The sequence below is a fragment of the Eulemur rufifrons genome, chromosome 8 (genome assembly GCF_041146395.1).
Source record: "Eulemur rufifrons isolate Redbay chromosome 8, OSU_ERuf_1, whole genome shotgun sequence".
In the NCBI taxonomy this organism is placed as follows: Eukaryota; Metazoa; Chordata; class Mammalia; order Primates; family Lemuridae; genus Eulemur; species Eulemur rufifrons.
The window spans coordinates 95,661,608-95,684,770 of NC_090990.1; positions in this window are offsets into that span (position 1 = coordinate 95,661,608).

Consider the following 23,163-nt stretch of genomic DNA (forward strand, 5'->3'; position numbering starts at 1 on the left):
CAGCTAATTCCTAAACCCCCATGAACGATCCAGGCTGGACAGCAGAAGTGAGCTGCATTTAGGCAGAATCCCTAGACCCAACTAGCACTGACTGCCATTAGCACTATGTTAGGGGCTGCAAGGCTCCAAAGTATAAGATGTACATAATGTCTGCCCTTGTCTAGCTGAGGAGACAATTCCAGCACTGACATTACCATTAAATCCTGAACTGCAGCTGCAAGTAGTGGCATGAGCTAGAACAGTCAGAAAAGACCTTTTGGGAGAGGGAGAGCTGAAGCTGGGCCTTGAAGGATGGATGGAATTTGGATAGAAAAGGAGGAGCACAGAAGACCTCCAAGTGAGAGAAGCATGAAAATGAGCAGAGGCCTGGATCTGTAGGGTGTGTTCAGGGTGTCTCCCCAGATATACCATGCATGCTCACAATCCCTTGCCTATGCGTGACAGTGCCTCAGGGCAATGGGCCCCCCCAACCCCTGTGCATCCACACGTCCTTCAATGCCCACCTCAAATGGCACCTCCTCTGTGAAGCTATCCCTGCTATTAATAGTTAAAATTAATCATGGCTCTTTTTGCACTCCTTTTTTTCCTTTGGTCCTTCTATCACTATATTTTCATTCTGCCTTACAACATAGATAATTATTTGTTTTCCTCACTACATTGTACACTACTTACTGGCAAGATCCATGATGTAGTCATTGCTCTGTACCCACCAACATAGTGCCGTGTATCCTGTGTGTGAGCAACAAATGCAGTTGAATAGGATTGAAAGTGACCAGCCGGCTCAAATAGAAGGTCTGTTCAGTCTCCCAGGAGAGCGAACTTGGGGTGGGGCCAGTGCACAGGAATTCCTAAGGTGGCCTTTGGGCTCAGGATCACCCTGTTCTTATCTCTCACTGCTTCTTTTCTATATATCTTCTGATTCATGAAGATGCAAGTTACTCACCCCTTCCCTAGGGCTCAGCTCTCAGATTTTCCTTCTGTAAAATGAATGTGACCTTATTTTCCCCTTCACAGTCTTCCACATGAGCTAGATTGTGACCAACATGTCTATAAAATTAAAGTAGTCTTTCAATGGAACAGGATCCTGTGTCAGACCAAGATGTGCCAGTTTTTTTAAAATGTGCATGGAAATTGAAATCCCAGGGACAGTGCCCTCTAGTGGAAAGCACCAGTAAGCCAGGACAGTCCCTCTTCTGTAGCACACACCTTGGGCTTTATATGGGGACTCAACTAGAAAATGAGGAATGTGGCAGCTCATGCTTCTCAGAAGAAGCAAATGAAGCTGGTTTAAAAATGTGACTGTTAAAAACATCTATAAAGCACTCTGAATGACACAGCCTACATGAGACGAGCTTGCCTGGCCAGCTTGGAAACTGGGCACAGGCAGGAAAGAGCCTGGCCTATCTGGGTGGTGTCTCAGGTTCCACCTGGAGAGAAGTGACCAGGCTCTATTTTCTTCTAGATTCATTACTTTTCTTTTGTTTTGACTTTTCTCTGATTTTCCTTGGTTTGTATAATTTTCTCAAAAATAATTAGTGACAGTCTCTAGTGGTTGTAAAATGAAGCTTGAAAAACAAAGACAGTAAGAGGCAGTATAATGAGTGGTCACAAACGTGGACTCTGACAGTAGAGTGCCTGGGTCTGAATTCTAGTTTCTTAGCTATGTGACCTTGGGCGAGTTATTTTACCCTCTCTGTGCCTCGGGATGCCCATCTGTAAAAGGGGGATATTAGTTCCTACCTGTGGGGTTGATGTGGGGATTAAAAGAGGTGTTGCTCATGTAAGAATACGAGAGGGGATGGCACATGGTAAAGCCCTGGATTATTTTACGAGCTGTTCTTACAGGCCTGAAACCTTCATAAGATGCTAATCCAAACTTACAAAATTAACTTCTTGCAACAGAAATGCAGCTGATTTATGCTAAATTAATACTGTATATCAAATGTTTAACTCTCCTCCCTCCTAACTCAGATCTATTGTATTATTCACGATGTCCCTGAGTTACTAACACACCACACTCTAATTACCTGATACTCTACGTGTCTCCCAAGCCAGACTGAGAGAACAGGGGATATTTCTAAATAATAATAATAATAACGGAAATGGAAAGCTCCTTGGGGGCAAGGAGCCAGTAATAATTCATTGAGGGTTTACTTTGTATTCCAACTGCTACACTAGATGTTTTATACATTATTGGCAATACTCACAACAGCCCTGTAAAGTAGAAATTAATTCTTCTAGTTTACATTAAGGCTGATGGAATGAATACCTAGCAAGTAACTTTCTAATTAACATGGAGTCTAGAAAGGCAATGAATTCACCAGTGTAAATATGAATGCTTTAGCAAAGGCAGGAAGCTGCAAAGATAGGATTTGAACTCAAGACTCCTTGTCACCAAGGGCCAAGCACTTGCATTCTGCCATGCTGCCTCTCTTTACCTGTTGTGGATTCCCAACACCTGATACTTGGCCTCAGGTGTAGCACACACCCAGCATTTTGCTTGACACATATTAGGTGGACCACAAATATCTGTTAAATGAATACTTGCATATACTAATATTTAAAGGTATTAAAAATAGCACAAAGTAAATATAGTTGTATATTAATTCTATATCATCCATAAATTTTACCTTGTAAGTGCCTAAGAAATGGGACTAATGGCTCCATTTATTATATAGGTAAAGACAATAAACATTATTTTATAATGCATCTATTCCTTTTTGTGTCTTTATTTTTCAAGTTCAGAAGAAATAAAGTAAGTAGTTGTAACAGCAAACAGATTATTATGAGATGGTCAACATGATAAAAGTCCTGTGCAGTCTGAAGACCCAGGCCCTGAGTAGACACAAGGAGACCAAGGGATTGAACGGAAAAAGAAAGTTTGATGTGAGAGAGATGATTGGGACTCTGGGAGGAGACTGAGAGGCTAAAGACAGGGAGCTCTAATACCACAAACAGCAAGAAAGAGGCAGCAGAGGTGTTTGGCTACAGGTGGAGAAGGGAGTTCTGCCTTGATCAGCCTAGAGGGAGGAAAATTGGGCACTTAAATCACAGGCTTTAGGTGCCATCTCCCTCCAGGGCAGGAGCTTTGTCTGCCCATCTTTTCACTCACAGTGCCCCATCACGGGAGCCAATGCCTAGCAGAGCTTAATAAATATTTCTCCAGCTGAATTCACATTAGGACCCAGACATCGGAAGTGAAAATGGGGTTCCCGGAAACCACTTTCAGAGTCTGAGTCTAGGGAGTTTGGAATGGGGATTGTCTGTGTCACCACAGTGCCACTTGGAGGTAAGGGATAGAAAGACTGGGCTTTTTAAAATGAGGAGATCCCTCAAACCCATAGATGCAGGGCCTCAGGATGTTTTTTAAAACCCTAAAGGGGAAATGACTTGCTAAGAGGTGATGTGTGAGGTCTGAGTAAAACCACTTCCTCTACTCCCTGCTTATCAAAGAACACCCTCCTCCTCTGTTCTGAGCCACTCTTTGCAGATGAGCCTGATCTCCCAGCTCCCCCGCTGTATCTCTTCCTCCTTTTTGTGTGAGGCAGAAAGTGACTGCTACCCAGGAAGAATTTCAGATCCTGCGTAGAAAAACTGTAAGCAGATACAGCAACCACTTGAGAATAAAAAAAAAAAAAAAATAGTGGTGTTTTTCCAGCATCCTCTGAGGTTTGGCACATTTCATTTCATTTCATCTACACATTAGCCTTAAGACTCTCCCTCTGCCTGACATCATCTCCCCTTCCTGACCCCCTCCACCTCTAATATACAGCTTCCCCTGGTCAACACACACTCGTTCCTCCAGGCTCAGCTCACATGTCCCTTCCTAGGAGAAGTCTTCCCTGCTCTTCCAGACCATATCCGATGCCCATATTTTGCTCTTTTTGTACAATATCTTTCCTTCATAACAGTTTTCAAATTTTGTCTTTACATATTTCCCCCTGTGATTATTTGATTAATGACTCTCTTCCTCTACTGGACCGTGAGCTCCATCAGGACACAGACCCTATCTAGTTTTGTTCACCATTTGTATCCACAGTGCCTGTTCCTGTGCAAGTTACAGAGGAAGTCCTCAACATATAATATTTTGTTTAATTCTTGAAGATGCAACAGTCTGTGCGGCCTTTAACTGCATTACCTGGGATGCGGCAATCCTTCGGCACGGTGTCTCAGTGACAAAGCTAGACATCGTTCTCTTTATTCTTCAGTGTTTTCCCTAAATAAAGTCTATAGGCTGGGCACAGTGGCTAACACCTGTAATCCCAGTACTTTGGGAGGCTGAGGTGGGAGGATTGCTTGAGGCTAGGAGTTCAAGACCAGCCTAGGCAACATAGCAAGATCCTGTCTCTACAAAATTTTTTTTTAAAATTAGCCTGGCACAGTGTTGCATGCCCGTAGTCCCAGCTACTCAGGAGACTGAGGCAGGAGGATCACTTGAGCCCAGGAGTTGGAGGCTACAGTGAGCTATGATGGCAACACTGCACTCCAGCCTGGCAATAGAGTGAGATTTTGTCTCAAATAATAATAAAGATTCTATAAAACCTTGGTTGTAAATGTGGTGGGAAAATATTGATTTTACTTCCTATGCAGGAAACAAGAGTTAACACAGTAGAACTAAAACTGCCATCCTTTGAAATATATCCTTACGAGATTGGCCCCTGGCTAGTGTCTGGGAACTTGGACTTTGGGAGGGTTCCTACTATTCCTTAATAAGAATGGCTCACACTGTACCCAAACTGCTTGCACAACAATTTGGTTTGTGCTGAAAAACTGCTTTCCTTCTTGGATTCTGGAATTTTGGTACATGCTAGGCAAAGTGCCTACATCACTGACTGTGGAGCCTAGACTCCTAGGCTCTGGCAAGCTTCCTTGATAGATAACATTGCAAAAGTGTTTTCACAACATGTTGTTAAAGGAATTAAGCACGGCCTGTGTGACTCCACTAAGAGAGGAGTCCTGGAAGCTTGCACCTGATTTCCTCTGGACTTTTCCCTATGTACCCTTTTCCTTCCACCACTTTTGTTTTATATCCATTCACTACAATAAGCCATAGCCACGAGTATGGCTATATACTGAGTCCCGTGAGTCCTCCAGTGAATCATCACACCTAGGGTGGTCTTGAAAACCCCAAACACACTTCCTGAATGTTTGTGCAATCTATCTACTTGTCTTCTTTCATCCCTAGCTCCAGTAGTCGAAGTCATCATCATCTCTTACCCAAGCAACAGCACTTTATCTCCCACAGTTATGCTTGCTCCAGTCTACTCTAATCTCTAACCACACCAGAGTGATCTTTCCAAAGTGCCTACATGATTATGTTGCCCATTCTAATGTAATTTGGTGGTGGAAAGAACCAATGGATTGCTCCGGTATATGGCTTTATATCTGTAATAATTCATAAGTTGAAAGTTTGTAATTAGAAAACTCCTTTAATCAGAGAAAAAATGGAAATAATATTCAGGGATCTAATTCCTAAAAGTGTGCCAAGCCTGGACAATCTTATGGACGAGTTCTACCACCTACAACGAAAGGAAAATTTTCACGTCACTTTAATGTCCCAAAGTACAGAAAACAGTGGGAAGCTTTCAAAGTCATTTAACACTATAATACAGCAGTGATTTCAGAGCTAGTTGAAGATGACCCTCCAAAAAGAGATAAATAGACCAGAGGTTAGCAAATCATGGCCTGTGACTGAATCCAGCTGTCCACTTGCTTTTATGTGACCTATGGACAAAGAATAGTTTTTACATTTTTAAATGGTTGGAAAAATTCAAAAAAAGAATAACATTTTGATGTGTGTTAAAATTATATGAAATTTAAATTTCAGTGTCCATAAATAAAGTTTTGTTGGAATACAGCCAACACTCATTCTTTTATGCATTGATAATGGTTGTTTTCACGCCACAACAGCAAAGCTGAGTATGGTACACAAAGTCTAAAATATTCACTACCTCAAATTTTACAGAAAAGTCTGCCACATCCTGATATAGAGCAATCTCACTTATAAATGTTAAAAATCTTAATTTAAACTTTAGCAAATTGAACCAAGCAGTGCTTTAAAAGAAAAAAATGCAATAAGTAGGATTTATCCTCAGAATGTAAGAATTTATCTTTAAGAAACCATCTATTGTAATTTGCCATTTAAACAAATTAAAGGAGAGGAAGAAAAAACATAATCATCTTGACAGGTTCCACAAGATATATTTGATAAAATTCCACAATATGTATTTGATAAAATTCAACACCCATGACTGATTAAAAACAAAATTACTAGCAAGCTAAAAATAGAAGGTGTTTCAGTCAATGTCCAGTTAGGAAAACTGAAACCATGTTAAATATGGCAAATTCAGCAAAGTGAATATGGGAAACTAATTAAAAAAGTGATGAAGGAATAAAACAGGGAAGCTGAGGTTACCAAACAATCAATAATTCCAGGAAGTTGCTAACACTCCCACGGAAATTTGCCTCTGGAACCACTGCTGTTGTCTTGCAGGATTCCAGGAATTCACAATCTCATCAAAATTATAAGAGCCCAAGAGACGAAAGTCACCCACACTGCAGCCGCCACCATCAAAAAGCCTCAGCCCACAAGTTCTGTGCTGCCAAGACTCCTGGAACGCTCACTGGCACTACATTGCTAGACCAGAAACCCTGCAGCTGGACCATCTTCCACTGTTGCTGCCAATATTGAAGACATCACTAGAAACCAAGATTAAGAGGAAAACATCATTTCTTCCTTCCTCCCAGCTTTCACCTGTAGCTCCCATGGATAAAATCTAATCAGAAGCCATCTGGCAAAGGAAAGATAAATGTAGTTTGCAGGCTTCCAACCCTCTGAAAAACAGAGAAAAGCACAGAAGAGTGGGAATAGAGCTGAGAAGGAGACAAATTCCTAGAAACATATAATCCACAAAGACTGAATCATGAAGAAATAGAAAATCTGGCTAGACCTATAATGACTAAGAATATTAAATCAGTAATCAAAAGCTTCCCAACAAAGAAAAGCCCTGGACCAGATAGCTCTACTGGTCACCAAACATTTTAAAAAAAATGTTAACACTAATCCTCTTCAAACTCTTCCAAAAATTGAAGAGGAATATATTAGTCCACTCAGTCTTCCATAACAAAATACCACAGACTGGGCAGCTTAAACAAATGAAATTTATTTCTCATAGTTCTGGAGGCTGGGATGTTCAAGATCAAGGTGCCAGCCCCTTTGGTTCCTGGTGAAGGATAGTAGTTGGCCACCTTCTCAATACATCCTCACATGGTGAAGAGAAAGTGAGAGCTCTAGTCTCTCTTCCCTTTTTTTATAAGGGCACTAATCCCATCATGAGGGTCCCACCTTCATGAACTCACCTAATTACCTCCCAAAGACTCCACCTCCAAATACCATCACATTGGGGGTCAGGGCTTCAACATATGAATTTGGAGAGGTACAAACATGCAGTCCCTAACAAGGAGGGACCACTTCCTAACTCACGCCAGCATTACCCTGATACCAAAGCCAGACGAAGACACTAAAAGAAAATAAAGCTACAGATCGATATAAAAATGTTCAAAAAATAAGTAGCAAACCAAATTCTGCAGCCTATTAAAAAGACTATATATCATGACCTAGTGGAATTTATTCTTGGAATGCAAGGATAATTCAACTACAAAAATCAATCAATGTAATACACCACATTAACAGAATGAAGGAAAAAAGCACCTGATTATCTTAGTTGATACGGAAAAAGCATTGGACAAAATTCTACCCATTTTCATGATAAAAATATCCAACAAACTAGTAATAGAAGAAAACTTTCTCAACATAATAAAGGCCATATATGAAAGATCCACAGCTAACATCATACTCAAAGGTGAAAGACTGAAAGCTTTTCTCCTACGATCAGGAACAAGACAAGATGCTCACTTTCACCACCTCTATTCAATGTAGTATTAGAAGCTCTAACCAGAACAATTATACAAGAAGAAGAAATATTAATAAAAGATATCTCAATTGAAAAGGAAGAAGCAAAATGATCTTTGTTCACAGATGACATAATCTTACATGTAGAAAATCCTAAGGGTTACACACACACTGTTAGAGCTAATTGAAGACTCAGCAAAGTTGCAGAATACAAAATTAACACACAAAAATCAGTTATATTTCTATAAACTAATAATAAACAATCCAAAGGGGAAATTAAAAAAAAATAATTCCACTTACAGTAACATCAAAAAGAATAAAATAGATAAGAAGAAACTTAACCAAGGAGAGAAAAAACTTGTACACTGAAAGCCACCAGGCATTGAAAAACGAAATTATAGAAAACATAAATAAATGGAAAGACATCTCATGTTCATGGACTGAAAGACTTCATATTATTAAGATGACAATACTACTCAAAGCAATCTACAGATTTAATGCAATCCCTATCAAAATCCCAAAGATGTTTTTGTATAAATAGATAACTCATATTAAAATATATATCAAATCTGAACAGACATCAAATAGCCAAAACAATCTCTAAAAAGAAGAACAAAGTTGGAGGATTCACGCTTTCTGATTTCAAACCTTACTACAAAGGTATGGTAATCAAAACAGTATGGTACTGGCATAAAGACATACAGACCAATGGAATAGAATAGAGAGCCTAGAAATAAACCCTTTAATATGAGGTCAGATGATTTTTGACAAGAGTGCTGAGAGCGCTTAATGAGGGTAAGGACAGTTTTTTCAACAACTGGATACCCACATGCAAAAAATAAACTTGGACCCCTATCACATAACATATACAAATATTAACTGAAAATGATCAAAGGCTTAACTGTAAGAGCTAAAACTATAAAACTCTTAGAAGAAAACAGAGAAAATCTTAATGACATTGGATTCGTCAATGATTTCTTGAATATGATACTAAAAAAATGGGCAACAAAAGAAAAAATAGATAAACTGGACTTCATTAAAATGAAAAATTTTAATGAATCACAAAACACTTTCAAGAGAGTGGAAAGGCAACACACAGAATAGGAGAGAATATTTGCAACTCAAATACCTGATAGGAATCAATATCCAGAATATATAAAGAACTCCCACAACTCAACAAAAAATGTAAACAATCCAATTTAAAAATGGGCAAAGGACTTAGACATTACTTCAAAGAAGATATGCAAATGGCCAATGAGCACACAAAAAGATGCTCAATATTACTAGTCATTAGGGAAATACAAACCCAGACCACAGCGGGATACATTAGGGTAGTCATTACCAAAAAATGAAAAATAACAAACGTTGGCAAGGATGTGGAAAAATTGGAATCCTTGCTCCAATTCCAGGTCAGAATGTAAAATGGTGAAGCCACTATGGAAAATAGTTTGGCAGTTCCTCAAAAGGTAAACATAAAATTACCACCTGCTCCAGCAATTTCACTTCTAGATGAACCCAAGGAAATAGATACCTATACGCCAATGTTCATAGCAGCATTATTTACAATAGCCAAAAGGTAGAAACAACCCAAGTGTCCATCAACAGATGAATGGATTAACAAATGTAGCACATACATACAATCGAATATCATTCAGTCAGTTAGTTATAAAAAGGAATGAAATTCTGTATATGCCATAACACAGATAAACCTTGAATACATTGTGCCAAGTGAATAAGTCAGACACAAATGCACAAATATTACATGATTCCACTTATAGGCAGTACCTATAAGAGGCAAATTCATAGCAACAGAAAGTATTAATAGATTAGAGGTTGCCAGGACCTGGAGGGAAAGGGAATGGTTAGTCATTGTTTAATGATCACAGTTTCTGTTTGGGCTATTGAAAAGGTTTTGGAAATAGATATTATTGATGATTACACAACATTGTAAATATAATTAATGCACTGAACTGTATGCTTAAAAATGGTTAAAATGATAAATTTTAGGTTACAAAACCACAATATATGAGTTAGGTTATTTTACCACAATGAAATAATTCCCCCAAAATGAAAAAAGTATGTAGATAGAAAGTGAAAATTCCAATTGACATTGCCCAATTAAGATTTTTGTACTTGGCTCAGAAAAAGTAAACAAAATAATAATAAATTTTTTAATTAGGATTTTTTACATGGGGGAAGAAGTTCTCACCACGCCTCTGAGAGGAAGGGGAAGTCTTAGTAAGTACTCAGTAAGTACTTTCAATTTATGACAGAATGGCAACGACGTTGACTGCCTCACGTTCCCCAGCACCGGTCTCCACTGCTGAGAGCATGTTCTGGCTGTTCCAATCTCTTCTGCTTGTCTTCTGCCTTGGCCCAGGTAAATGTCAACGCAGACCTCAGTAGTCACTGAGTGACTCCCTGGTTTTGTGTGTCTTGCTCAATCTAAACAACCTACACACAGCTGTCCGGCTCTCTGCCAAGGGATGGCGGGGCAGGTGGAGGCGTTGGGGAGCCTCAGGGTAGTGCCTAGCAAACTACTGCATCCTCTTAACTTTGAATGCTAGAGCCTGAGATGGTTTACAGTGAACAACTTCAACTGTGTTTGCATGTAAGAGAATTATTTGTTAGGGCATGGGAAATGAGCTTTTGTAAAACAAGACTGTTTGTGGTTTATAACCAGCATATTGTGGTATAAAGCATGCTAAGATTAGGAAAATGATTCCTCGTACCAATTGAGCTACTTTCTTACCATGTAACCTCGGGAGGTAACTTATGCTTCCTAAGCCTCACTATCCTCATCTAAAATGCTAAAAACCTACTAAATTTCTGGGCCCAACCAAAAACACTAGAAATAGTCTTCTCATCTTTTGCTAACTGTGAAAAAAATAGGTCTCCAGCTCCCTGTTCCTTTGATGCAAATCAGGGCTAGCTAGTACAGTGATGCTTTATGTATTACCGTGAGAAAGAAATGAACTGACCAGCTAGCTTCTTGTTCCCTGCTGTCCATTACGTGGAGGACATGAAGGTTCGTATCATGTTTGAGGAACCACAGGTGGTCCACTAGGGCCACAGTATAGCATTCAGAGAGAGAGGGGGCAAGAGACCAGACAGGAAAGCTAGCACTGACCTGGCCCAGGGTAGGTGATAAAAATAGCTAGGATTCATAGAGTGGTTATTCTATTTCAAGGGCTGCACCAGGTGCTGTACATGCATCATAAGTCTCAAGACAATTCTATGAATTTATACTATTATTATCTCCATTTTAAAATAAGAATTGTCTACAGCCATACCATCCTGAATGTGCCCAATCTCGTCTAAAATGAAGAACTGAGGTTAAGATAATTTAAATAACATCTCCAAATTTCATTTGCCAGCACGTGGCAAGCTCTTGCAATAGTTCTGAGAAATGATGACAGCTGAACAAAAGGGGCAGCAGCGCAAGAGAAGGAAGGGAGTGAAGCAAGAGATGCCATAGATGTAGAGCTAACTAGATTGATTCTCAGTGCGAACCGGAGAAAGGGGGACTCATTAAGCCAGTCAGTAAGTATTCACCAAGCACCTACTGGATGTCTGGCACCATTCTAGTTTCTGGAGATACCTCATGAACAAAGCAGGCAAAAATTCCTGTTCTCGTGAAGTTAACATTTTAGCAAGGGAGACAAACTATAAACCAGATAAATAAGTAAAATAGTATATTTTATTTTTTAATTTTTATTTTTTTAAATAAGTAAAATAGTATATTTTAAATATATATGCTAAACATATATGATAAGGAAGAAGTGATAAGGAAGAAATAAATCAAGCAGGGAAAGGAGACATGAAATATGGTGAAGAGGGCAGTCAAATTTCAGATAGGCTAGCCAAAGAAGGGGACAAAATTGGGAGACAGAGAGAAGCCACTGAGAGGAAAGTGAGTTCAATTTTGGTTCTACTGATTTTAAGACGGCAGGGTGGTATCCAAGAGGAGATTTCCTGAAAGCAGCTGGAGATTTAAGACAAGGGCTGAGGCTGGAGACTTGACAGTCAACAACACAGAGATAACAAATGAAGCTAAGGAGAAAAGTGGAAAGAGGACTGAACTTTGGGAAATATATATAAGATGCAAAAAGAAGGAGCATTCTTTGATTCATTAGAGATACTTCCTGACCCGGGAGCAGAAACTCGAGCCTTTGCCTCATTTTTACCTCCTTGCAAAATAAAATTAGCCTCTAGAATGAAATATTCTGAATGTCCTCGTGTTAAAGCTTCTCTCCTTCTCCCCATTTCCATGGATGTTTCTTGGAATGACCCTATGAAATATACACTGTTCTAATCCCCACTTCACAGGAGAGGAAAGAAGGCACAAAACATGTAAGTAACTTGCTTAATAATGTCCCACAGTTGTGGAGGGAGGGGTGTGGAAAGAGAAACACACTTGAATGTGTTTGCAGGTGGCAGATGGAAGTGTTCTGGGCCCCAGGAGGAGATCAGGGGCTGCTAGGATTGGAAACCAGGGAGCCTGGCCCAGGGTGCGACTCATAACTCTTTCACTATGCTATTTAGCTTACACATGGTTACATATTCACACAAATGCATATATAACTACAAAATGTAAAGCTAGGAAGAAAATAAGCATGGTAAAGAAAAACAAGGAGACCTGCTTTGGACTGAGTGAGGAAGAAAGGACTTTGTGGAAAAGCAGCATGCCATCTGATATTAAAGGGGTGTGAAAAGTTAAACAGGAAGAGTCAAATGAAAAAGCATTTGAGGCAATGTGCAAAGGCCCTGATGCGGAGAAGACTTTGGAGTGATTTACAAAGATAGAGAAGATCACTTTGGCAAAAGTGTAAGAAAATTAAATCTCATACACAACCATGAAGGAAACAACTCACCAGCGGCCTACATCCTTTCAAGTGGGTTGGATACCATCCTGACTCCTTTTTGAAAATTGAGCTGAAAAGACAATGTTGAGGAAAAAATGCAATTTTCTCTAATTCAAGCCTTGAGTGGCAAAACTAACAGAATAAAACAACAGTTATAACTGAAGTCAAGCATCAAGATGTCCTGGAGAAAATGAATCTCATTTGTTTCTTCATTTTATTCTTTCTAGATGGAAACTTGTCAAACTTTAATGTGCATGTAAATTGCTTGGGGATCTTATTAAAATGCTGATTCTGGGATGCGGACTAAGATTCTGCATTGCTAACAAGCTCCCTGGTGACAACTATGCTGCCTGTCCATGGACCACACTTTGAGTAGTAAGGTTGTAAATTCCATCAGATGTCAGTCACACTGAGATTAGAGGAAGGGAGAAATAGGAATTAATTCCTTGAGTGTGTTTGCAGGAAGCAGATATGAGAATTGTGAGGTCCAGGAGAGAATAGCAATTGGAAATATAGGTAAAGCCAATATATGTGGGCTGATTCTGAGGTTTTGAGTAAAAAAATGCAAGGTCCTTCTGCTAAGAGATTGTGATCTAAGGGGTCCCCTCTTGCTGAACAGCATTATCTGCTTTTTACCAACCATCCACATCTTCAAATGTTTATTTGAAGCAGAGAGCTTCTTTACATTTTGTCATCCGCAAAGACACTCATATCTTTCCACCTCTCAGAAGCTGTGGTCTGTCCCCATTGTGATCTCCAGCCACCCATGCCTCTCAGTTTTTGGTCCCTCACCCCAGATCCAGCTTCAGTTGTGTCTCTATCCACATTCAGATTTTTTTTATTCAGGTGAAATTCATGTAACATAAAATAATAATTTTAAAGTGTATAATTCAGTGACATTTAGTATTTTCACAATTTTGTGCAACCACCACCTCTATTATTCTAAAACATTTCCATCACCCTGAAACAAAACCCTGTACCCACCAAACAGTCACTTCCTATTTTCCCCTCCCTCCAGCCCCTGGCAAACACCAATCTGCTTTCTATCTCTCAGGGTTTACATATTCTGGATGTTTCATATAAATGAAATCATAAGATATATGAACTTTTGTGTCTGACTGCTTTCACTTAGCATAATGTTGTCAAGGTTTACCCACATCATATATCAATACTTCATTCTTTTTTATGAAAAAAGAATTCTTTGTGTGGCTGAATAATAATCCATTTTCTGTATTACTACATTTTAGTTACCCATTTATCTGTCAATGGACATTTGGGTTGTTTTTGCCTTTTGGCTCTTGTGAATAGGTGCTGCTATGAAGATTTGTGTACAAGTATTTGAGTATGTACAAGTATTTGAGTACCTGTTTTCAATTCTTCTGGGTATATACCTAGGAATGGAATTGCTGAATCACATAATAATTTTATGCTTAACTTTTTGGGGAATTGCCAAACTATTTTCCATAGTGGCTATAACATTTTGCATTCCCACCAGCAATGGATAAGGGTTATAATTTCTCCACATCCTCATCAACACTGGTTATTTTTCTTTTTAAAAAAAAATCATTATTTCGATCCTAGTAGGTATGAAGTGGTGTCTCATTGTGGTTTTGGTTTTCATCTTCCCAATGACAAATGATTTTGAGCATCTTTTCATGTGCTTATTGATCATTTGTATATTGTCTTTGCAAAAATGTCTATTCAAGTCCTTTGCCCATTTTTAATTGGATTATTGGTCTTTTTATTGTTGAGTTGTTAGAGCTCTTTATAGATTCTTGATACTATACTCTTATCATATATATGATTTGCAAATATTTTCTCCCATTCTGTAAGTTGTCTTTTCACTTTCTTAATGTTCTTTGATGCACAAAAGTTTTTAATGTTGATGAAGTATAATTTATCTATTTCTTTGTTGCTCATGCTTTTGGTGTCATATCTAAGAATCCATTGCCAAATCAAATATCATGAATATTGGCCAGGTGTGGTGGCTCACACCTGTAATCCTAGCACTCTGGGAGGCTGAGATGGGAGGATCACTTGAGGTCAGGAGTTCGAGACCAATATCATGAATATTTACTCATGTTTTCTTCTAAGAGGTTTATAGTTTTAGCTCTTATATTTAGAAGACAGATACATTTTGAGTTAATTTTTGCATATGGTGAGAAGTAGAGTCCACCTTCATTCTTTTGTATGTGGATATCCAGTTGTCTCAGCACTATTTGTTGAAGAGACTATTCTTTCACTATTGAATAGTCTTAGCACACTTGTCAAAAATCACTTGGCCATAAATATGTGGGTTTCTTTCTCAATTCAATTCCACATAGACATCTATCTATACTTGTGCCAGTACCACACTGTTTTGATTACTATAGCTGTGTCAGTTTTGAAATTGGGAAGTGCAAGTCGTACAATTTTGTTTTTCTTTTATAGTATTGTTTTGGCTATTTGGGGTTTCTTGCAATCACATATGAATTTGAGGATTGGTTTTTCCATTTATGAACAAAGTCATTGAAATTTTGATAAGGATTGTGCTGAATCTGTAGAGTGCCTTGCATAGTATTGCCATATTAATATTAGGTCTTCCTATTCACGAATATGGAATGTCTTTCCATTTATTTAGATATTCTTTAATTTCTGTCAGAAATTTTTTTTAGTTTTCACTGTGTAAGCCTTGAACTTCCTTATTAAATTATCCCTGAGTATTTTATTCTTTTTGATACTACTGTAAATGAAATTTCTTTTCTAAATTTCTTTTTCAGATTGTTCATTGCCAGTGTGTAGGAATACAGCTTTGCTGAATTCATTTATTAGTTCTGGTCATTTTTTATAGATTCTTTAGAATTTTCTATCCATAAGGTCATGTCATCTGTAAATAAGAATAGTTTTATTTCTTTTTCAATTGAGATGCATTTTATTTCTTTTTCTTGCCTAATTGCTCTGGCTAGAACTTCTGGTACAATATCAAATACAAATGGTGAAAGTGGGCATTGTTGCCTTTTCCTGATCTTAGTTGAAATACTTTTAATCTTTCATCCTTGAGTAGAATGTTAGCTGCGGGTTTTCATAAATACATTTTGTCAGATTGAGGAAGTTCCCTTCTATTCCTAGATTCTCAAGTGTTTTTATACGAAGAGGTGTTGGATTTTTTTCAAATGCCTTTTCTACATCAATTGAGATGGTCATGTGTCTTTTTTTCCTTCATTCTGTTAACATCATGTATTGCACTGATTGATTTTAATATGTTGAACCATTCTTGAATTTCAGAGACAAATTTTATTTGGTCATGCTGCATAATGCTCTGGTTATGCTGCTGAATTCAGTTTGTTAGTATTCTGCTACAGATTTTTGCATCAATATTCATAAGGGATATTAGTCTGTAGTTTTCTTTTTTCTGATATTTTTGGCTTCGGTATCAGGGTAACACTGACCTAATGCTTTATATAATTTAATGCTGACCTAATAAAATGAGGTAGAAAGTGTTTTTCTCTTCTTCTATTTTTGGGAAGAATTTGAGAATGATTGGTCTTAATTATTCTTTAAATAATTAGTAGAATTCACCAGTGAAGCCTTCTGTCTTTGTCAGGAACTTTTTGATTACTGATTCAATATCCTTTCTTGTTACAGGTCCTCTTAGATTTTCTCTCTCTTCTTGAGTCAGTCTTAATAGTTTGTGTTTCTAGGAATTTGTTTATTTCATCAAGGTTATCCAATTTGTTGGCAAAAAGTTATTCTTAATGTTCTCTTATAATCTTTTTTATTATTATTTCTGTAAAAGGTCTGTAGTAATGTCCCCACTTTCATTTAATTTTAGTAATTTGAGTCTTCTTTCTTCTTTCCCTAGCCAATCCAGCTAAGTTTGCCAATTTTGTTGATATTTTCAAAGAACCAACTTTTGGTTTCATTGATTTCTTTCTGGTTTTTTATTCTCCATTTAATTTATCTCTGCTCTAATCTTTATTATTTTCTTCACTGTTGTATTTGGGTTTAGCTTGCTCTTTTTTTTTCATTAAAGTATAAAGTTAAGTTATTGATTTGAGATCTTTCTTTTTAAATGTATGTATTTATGGCTACAGGTATCCCTCTTAGCACTGCTTTTGCTGCATCCCATAAGTTTTCATACATTTTGTTTTTGTTTTCACTTGTCTCGGGTAGATTCTAATTCCCTTTGTGATTTCTTCTTTGACTCATTGGTTGTTTAATTTCCACATATTTGTGAATTTTCCAGTTTTTCTTCTGTTCATGATTCCAGTTTCATTCCATTATGGTCAGAGAAAATTCTATAAATTTACATCTTAAAATTTATTGATACTCATTTTGTGGCCTAACATATGATCTATCCTGGAGAACAGTCCATGTGCATTTGAGGAAAATGTGTATTCTGCTGTGTTTAGATGAAGTGTTCTGTGTACATCCATTAGGTCTAGTTGGTTTATATTGTTTTTCAAGTCTTCTATTTCCTTATTGATCTTCTGTCTAGCTGTTCTGACCATTATTGAAGGTATTGAATTCTCCAACTATTATTGTAGGACTATTTCTCCCTTGAATTATGTTAATGTTTGTTTCATATATTTAGGGCTGTTGTTTGGTGTGTATGTGTTTATAATTGTTATAACTTCTTGCTGGGTTGACCCTTTTATCAATGTACAATGTCCTTTTTTTGTCTCTAGTAATAGTTTTTGACTTAAAGTCAATTTTTTGATATTAGTATAGCTACCACAACTCTCTTTTGGTTACTATTTGCATGAAATATCTTTTTCCATATTTTTACATCCAACTTATTCATGCCTTTGAATCTAAAGTGAGTCTCTGTAGATAGCAAGTAGTTGAATTATGCTTTTAAGGTCCATTCTGCCTATCTCTACATTTTAATTGAAGAGTTTGATTCATTTATACTTAAAGTAATTACTGATATGTAAGGACTTATTTCTTGCATTTTGCTATTAATATTTGTTTTCTAGATGTCTTACATTTTTCCATCAATTCCTCCATTACTCTGTTCTTTTATGTATAATTGATATTTTTTAGTTTTGATTCCTTTCTCATTTCCTTTTCTGTATACTTTTTTAGTTAATGTATTAGTTGTTATCCTGGGGATTGCAATTAACCTCTTCAACTTATAACAAGTTACTTTTAATTCACACCAGCTTAGCTCCAAAAACATGTCAACATTGTGTTCCCATATAGTTCCATTCTTCTCCCTTTATGTTGTCACAAATTACGGCTTTGTACATGTGCGCTCATTAACATAGATTTATAATTATTGCTTTATTCATTTGTCTTTCAAATCATATCAAAAAAGGAATTGCAAAGCAAAAATACAAGAATATTGGCTTTTGTATTAATCTAACTGGTTATCTTTACCTTTGTTCTTTATTTCTTGATAGGGCTTTGCGTTACTGTCTAGTGTGCTTTCATTTTATCCTGAAAGATTCCCTTTAGCATTTCTTACAGTACAGGTATACTAGCAATAAAATCCATCTGCCTTTGTTAATCTTGGAATGTCTTAATTTCACTTTCATTTTTGAAGGATGTTTTTGTCAGATGTAGAATTTTTATTTGATGAATTCTTTTTTCTTTCAGCGCCTTAAATATGTTATTCCACTGCCTTCTGGCATCCATAATTTCTTCTGAGAAGTTGGCTGTTAATTTTATTGAACATCACTTTAACATGTTAAGTAGCTTACTCTTGCTGCATTTGAGATTTTCTTTGTTTTTGTCTTTCAATGGTTTGATTATAATTTGTCTTGTGGATATCTTTGTGATTATTCTTCTTGGTGTTCATTGACTTTCTTGGATGTATAAATTCATATCCTTTATCAAATTTGGGAAGTTTGGGGCCATTATTTTCTTCAAGTATCATTTCTGCCCTTTTCTCTCTCTCCTCTCCTTCTTGCACTCTCATTATGTTATTTGGTATGTTTGATGGTATCCCACAGGTCTCTTAGGTTCTGTACATTTTTCTTCACTCTTTTCTTTTCTGCTCCTCAGACTGGATAATTTCAATTGACCTAGCTTCAAATTAGCTAGTTCTTTCTTCTGCCTGCTCACATCTGCTGTTGAAATCATCTAGTAAAACTTTCATTTCAGTTATTGCACTTTTTCAGCTACAAAATTTCTATTTGTTTCCTTGTTATAGTATCTATCTTTTTTTATATATTCTCAATTTGTTCATATGTCTTTTTCCTGATTTCTCTTAGTTTGTTGTCCATAATTTCCTTTAGCTTTTTGAGCATATTTAAGAAGTTTGACTTATAGTCTTTGTTTAGTAAATCCAATACCTATGCTTCTTCTGGGACAATTTCTGTTAATTTCTCCTGTGAATGGGTAATACTTTCTTTTTTCTTCACAGGCTTTATAATTTTTTGTTGAAAACTAGATGTTTTGAATATTAAAACTAGATGTTTTGAATATTACAACTCTGGAATCAGAATTTTCCCCCTCCTCAGTATTTGTTGTAGTTGCTTGCTATGGGTTGTAGTTTTTGTTTGCTTAGTGACTTTTCGAAACTATTTTTGTAAAGATTATATTATTTGTTACATGTGGTCTCTGAGGTCTCTTTTTCTTTAGCTTATGATCAGCTAGTGTTTTGAAGATCAGGAGCAAAAAAAGAAAATTCTTGTCCCTGTCTTTGCAGATTGGCTCTGTGTTGGGGCATTCATTTAATGCTTTAGATGGGCTATTTATCACTCTGCCTTAGCCTTGACTTTCTGCTTGTACTGAGCATAAATATCAGCCATCAGTAAAATCTTAGGGTCTTCTCAGAACTTTTCTAAGCATATGGCATGCCCTGGGCATGCATGTGGCTTTCCAAATTCCCTATTATAAGTAGGCACTTTTCAGTGCCCTATTCTCCAAAGAATCTCTCTCCTCAGCTCTTCCTCCCAGGATTTTAGCATGTCTATTGTTTGCCCCACTTTAATGTTTTGCCCCAGGTGGCAGTGGGTTATTTATTTGTCTTTCATTGTTTATGATCCTCTCCATAGCTACTTTTCCACCTGACAGTGCTCAGTTAGGTGCCTTCCATCGGTTCTTTAGGGAGCATCCAGATAGGTCAAACACTATTCTTTCCAAACAATGTCAGCTCTGTGTCCCCTGGAACCAGAGACCATGGTCTCATGCTGGGAATGCAGACTACTGTCTTCAAGACTGCCACCAAACTGGGGAGGAGAGATTAGGGGAAGGACAAGCACTCCTACTATTCCCCTACTATTCTGCAAAGTTCTCCTACTATTTTTTAATTGTATATATTTAAGGTGTGCAACATGACATTTTTATATACATAGTGAAATAAATACTGTAGTCAAGCAAATTAACATATCCATTATCTTGCATAGTTACCCTTTTTTTTTTTTTTTGTAGATGTGGTAAGAGCACCTAAAATCTCCTCTTAGCAAATTTCCAGTATAATATATAATATTATAATTATATTCCTCATGTTATACATTGGATCTCTAGACTTATTCATCCAGTATATCTGCAACTTTGTACCCTGTGACCTACATCTCCCCATTTCTTTCTCCCACCCTCCCTCTACCCCTGGTAACCATTGTTTTATTCTCTGTTTCTATATATTTGGCTCTTTTTAACTCCTACCATTTTTAAGTTGCCTCTTTTCTTGATTCATCATTTGCCTGGTAACCTTTGACTAGTTTCCAGAGTTCTGACAAAGATGATTCTGAGAGTGTCTGCCCATTGTGTGTGGGAAGGTGCCTGTGTGCATGTGCATGCATATGTGTTTGTTGCTGTGGAGAATGGACCCTTGAAGCTACTTATTGTGCCATTTTCATTGATGTCACTAACCCTCAGACTTTTGGCTAGCAATTTCAACAAAGTAACCACTATCCCCTTGAAACCTCTTACCCCTTTGATGCCATATCTCTCCGCACCCATGCCCAATGCTGGTATTGAGTAATTCCCAGTACCTTTTGTCCCTGTTACTGGGCTACATGGGCTAGCAACATTGGAGACAGTCAAAAACCTGTACAAACTCCACAAATGATGCCTTTCAACCAACCATGGCCAAGTCCACCTCATTGCTTCCACACTAGTTTATTGATCACTTGTCAGTTTCCTAACAAATTCCTCACAGTGACTTTTACTTGCCTCATCCATGTTCCTCCAGGCCTTATCAGATCTACTTGTCTTAGAACAACTTTGAGGCCAACTTAAGTGAAATACTTCAACTTCTCCCCCTTTAGTCTCTAAATCTCTTGAGATCATTAAACTCATTCTTTTTGGTAATGAAAGAAGAGGAGAACCACCTCTATCCAAGACTAACTCCTCTACTTGTGCTCCTGAGTTGCACCCTGGCTTCCTCCTCAGAAATAACATTCTTTATTTTGAATACCCCCTTTCACCATGTCTTTAGTCTCTCCTTCTCCACCAGCTATTTCCCTGTGCTCCAAAACTACTCAAAACTCTATTACCCTAAAGAGTAACTTCCCCTTATTGTACCTTCTTCTCAAGATCCTGCCCTATGTTTCTCCTACCTTCTCTATTAAATCTTTTGAGATATCAGCCCCTACCCTACTTCACACTGAACTTGTCTCACGCTGAGCTAAAACAGCTCACTATATCCTTCTTTACTATACATAGGCTTAAGCCAGCTCCCCAGCTTAGAAACCTCAAAGTTTCTTCTGACTTTTCTTTTTCAGAATCAACGTAGTCCTACTTCTCATCTCTCCTTTCTAAAACACTGCTTTCTTTATACCATCCCACTTCTCAAAAATACTCCATATTTCTTAATACTTTCCACAGTAAATCCCCCACTGTTCAGGTAACCCTTCAAAACTTTCTGTATTCCAATTGCTTTCTACTTAGCATTCACTGAGTTCCCTAGGCCAGGTTCTGGGAAAATAAAGAGCTATGACATTATTCATATTTCCAGAAACTCATCATCCAACAGATGAAACATGTAAACAAATGTACCCCAAATTTCTGGCCTGATATCCTCACCAGAGGATGGGCAAGACCTCAGCACCACCTCCGTGCTCTAAGTGGTGCCCAGTGATGTATGAGAGTCCCCAAGGGATGCTTCTCATCGGCCACCAAAGCAGCCTACCAGCTGTACCATGAGGTATCTTTCCAATTCTTTATCTCCTTTTCTAATTCTAGTTGTCCACTTGGGGAATGGACCCTTGGAGCTACTTGGATGCCCTGCCTATCCCCAAGAATGTCAATATCCATGCCAAAGGTGCTGACCCAGATGCTCCCCAAAAAAGCACCAGTGCTGATTCCAGGCAGAACAGAGAAAATGACCTGCTTGTGCCCTCTTGGCCACACCACATCACCTGGTCCCCAAAGCAGCTCTGCTTGTGTCCCGTCTCACAGAGGGTCTTTCGAACATTTTTGGAGCATCTGACCTTTATCATCCCTGAACTTATTGGCACAAATCTAGTTTTATTTTTGGACCTGCAGGGAACTACTCCTACTACTTCATCCAACCTGCATTCCTTCTCCCTTTGCTCCACCACAAATTCCTTTCTCCTCCTGCTGTACCAATGCAAAACCCCACAAATATAAGCAGAGGCAAACAGATATTTTAGCTCATCCTTGAAGGATAAATAGGACCTTACCATGTAGAAAAGGTGGGGCATGGGGTTTTAGGCAGAGGGAACAGCAGTGCAAAGAAAGCAGGGCATTCTTGGAAGAACTAAAAATAATTGAGCAATAGAGAATTCCAAGTTTTTATTCAAAACCCTGGCACAATGTCATGTCCTGTGAAGTGTTCTCTGACAGCCCACAACTGTCCCCAGTCCATCATTGTCACGATTTGTGCTCCCATAGAACACATACTTCTATCAATTCAACATTTATTGAGCTAGAAATTGTGCTAAGTTCTAGGAATATAGAAACAATAAGTAGAATCCCTGCACTCAAGATTATGAAAAAGAAAGGAAAACAATCTTGTATTATAACAAAGAGAAAGAAGTATGTGCTATTGCGTGCACAGGATGAGGGCCATGCAGAGGTGAGCCCCACCTGAGTAAGTGCCCAACCCACTACACCCTAAATAACTACTCATTAATCTGCCAGACTCCTCTGCCAGGTAGACCCAGAGGACTGACAATGTCTTATTCATATTTGTATTCCATTCCCACCCCAGAAACTGGAAAAGTGAATAAACGGGGTCTAAATGCCATGATTTCTAAGGTTTTATTCATTTATATTCACATAAGTGAACAAATGGTAAAAATGAATGACTTGTTAAATAATCTATAACAGCAAGAAACCTTAGAGGAGTGTGCTAGGCAAGGGAAGAACAGTTCCTGATAAGCCCTTGGGCCACTAAGTCCAGATCCCTTACTAAGAGGAATTGAGCCTTAACGTTCTGGACAGAGAACCTCCAAGAGAGGGGATAGAAATGTGTCCATTCACTTAACAAAT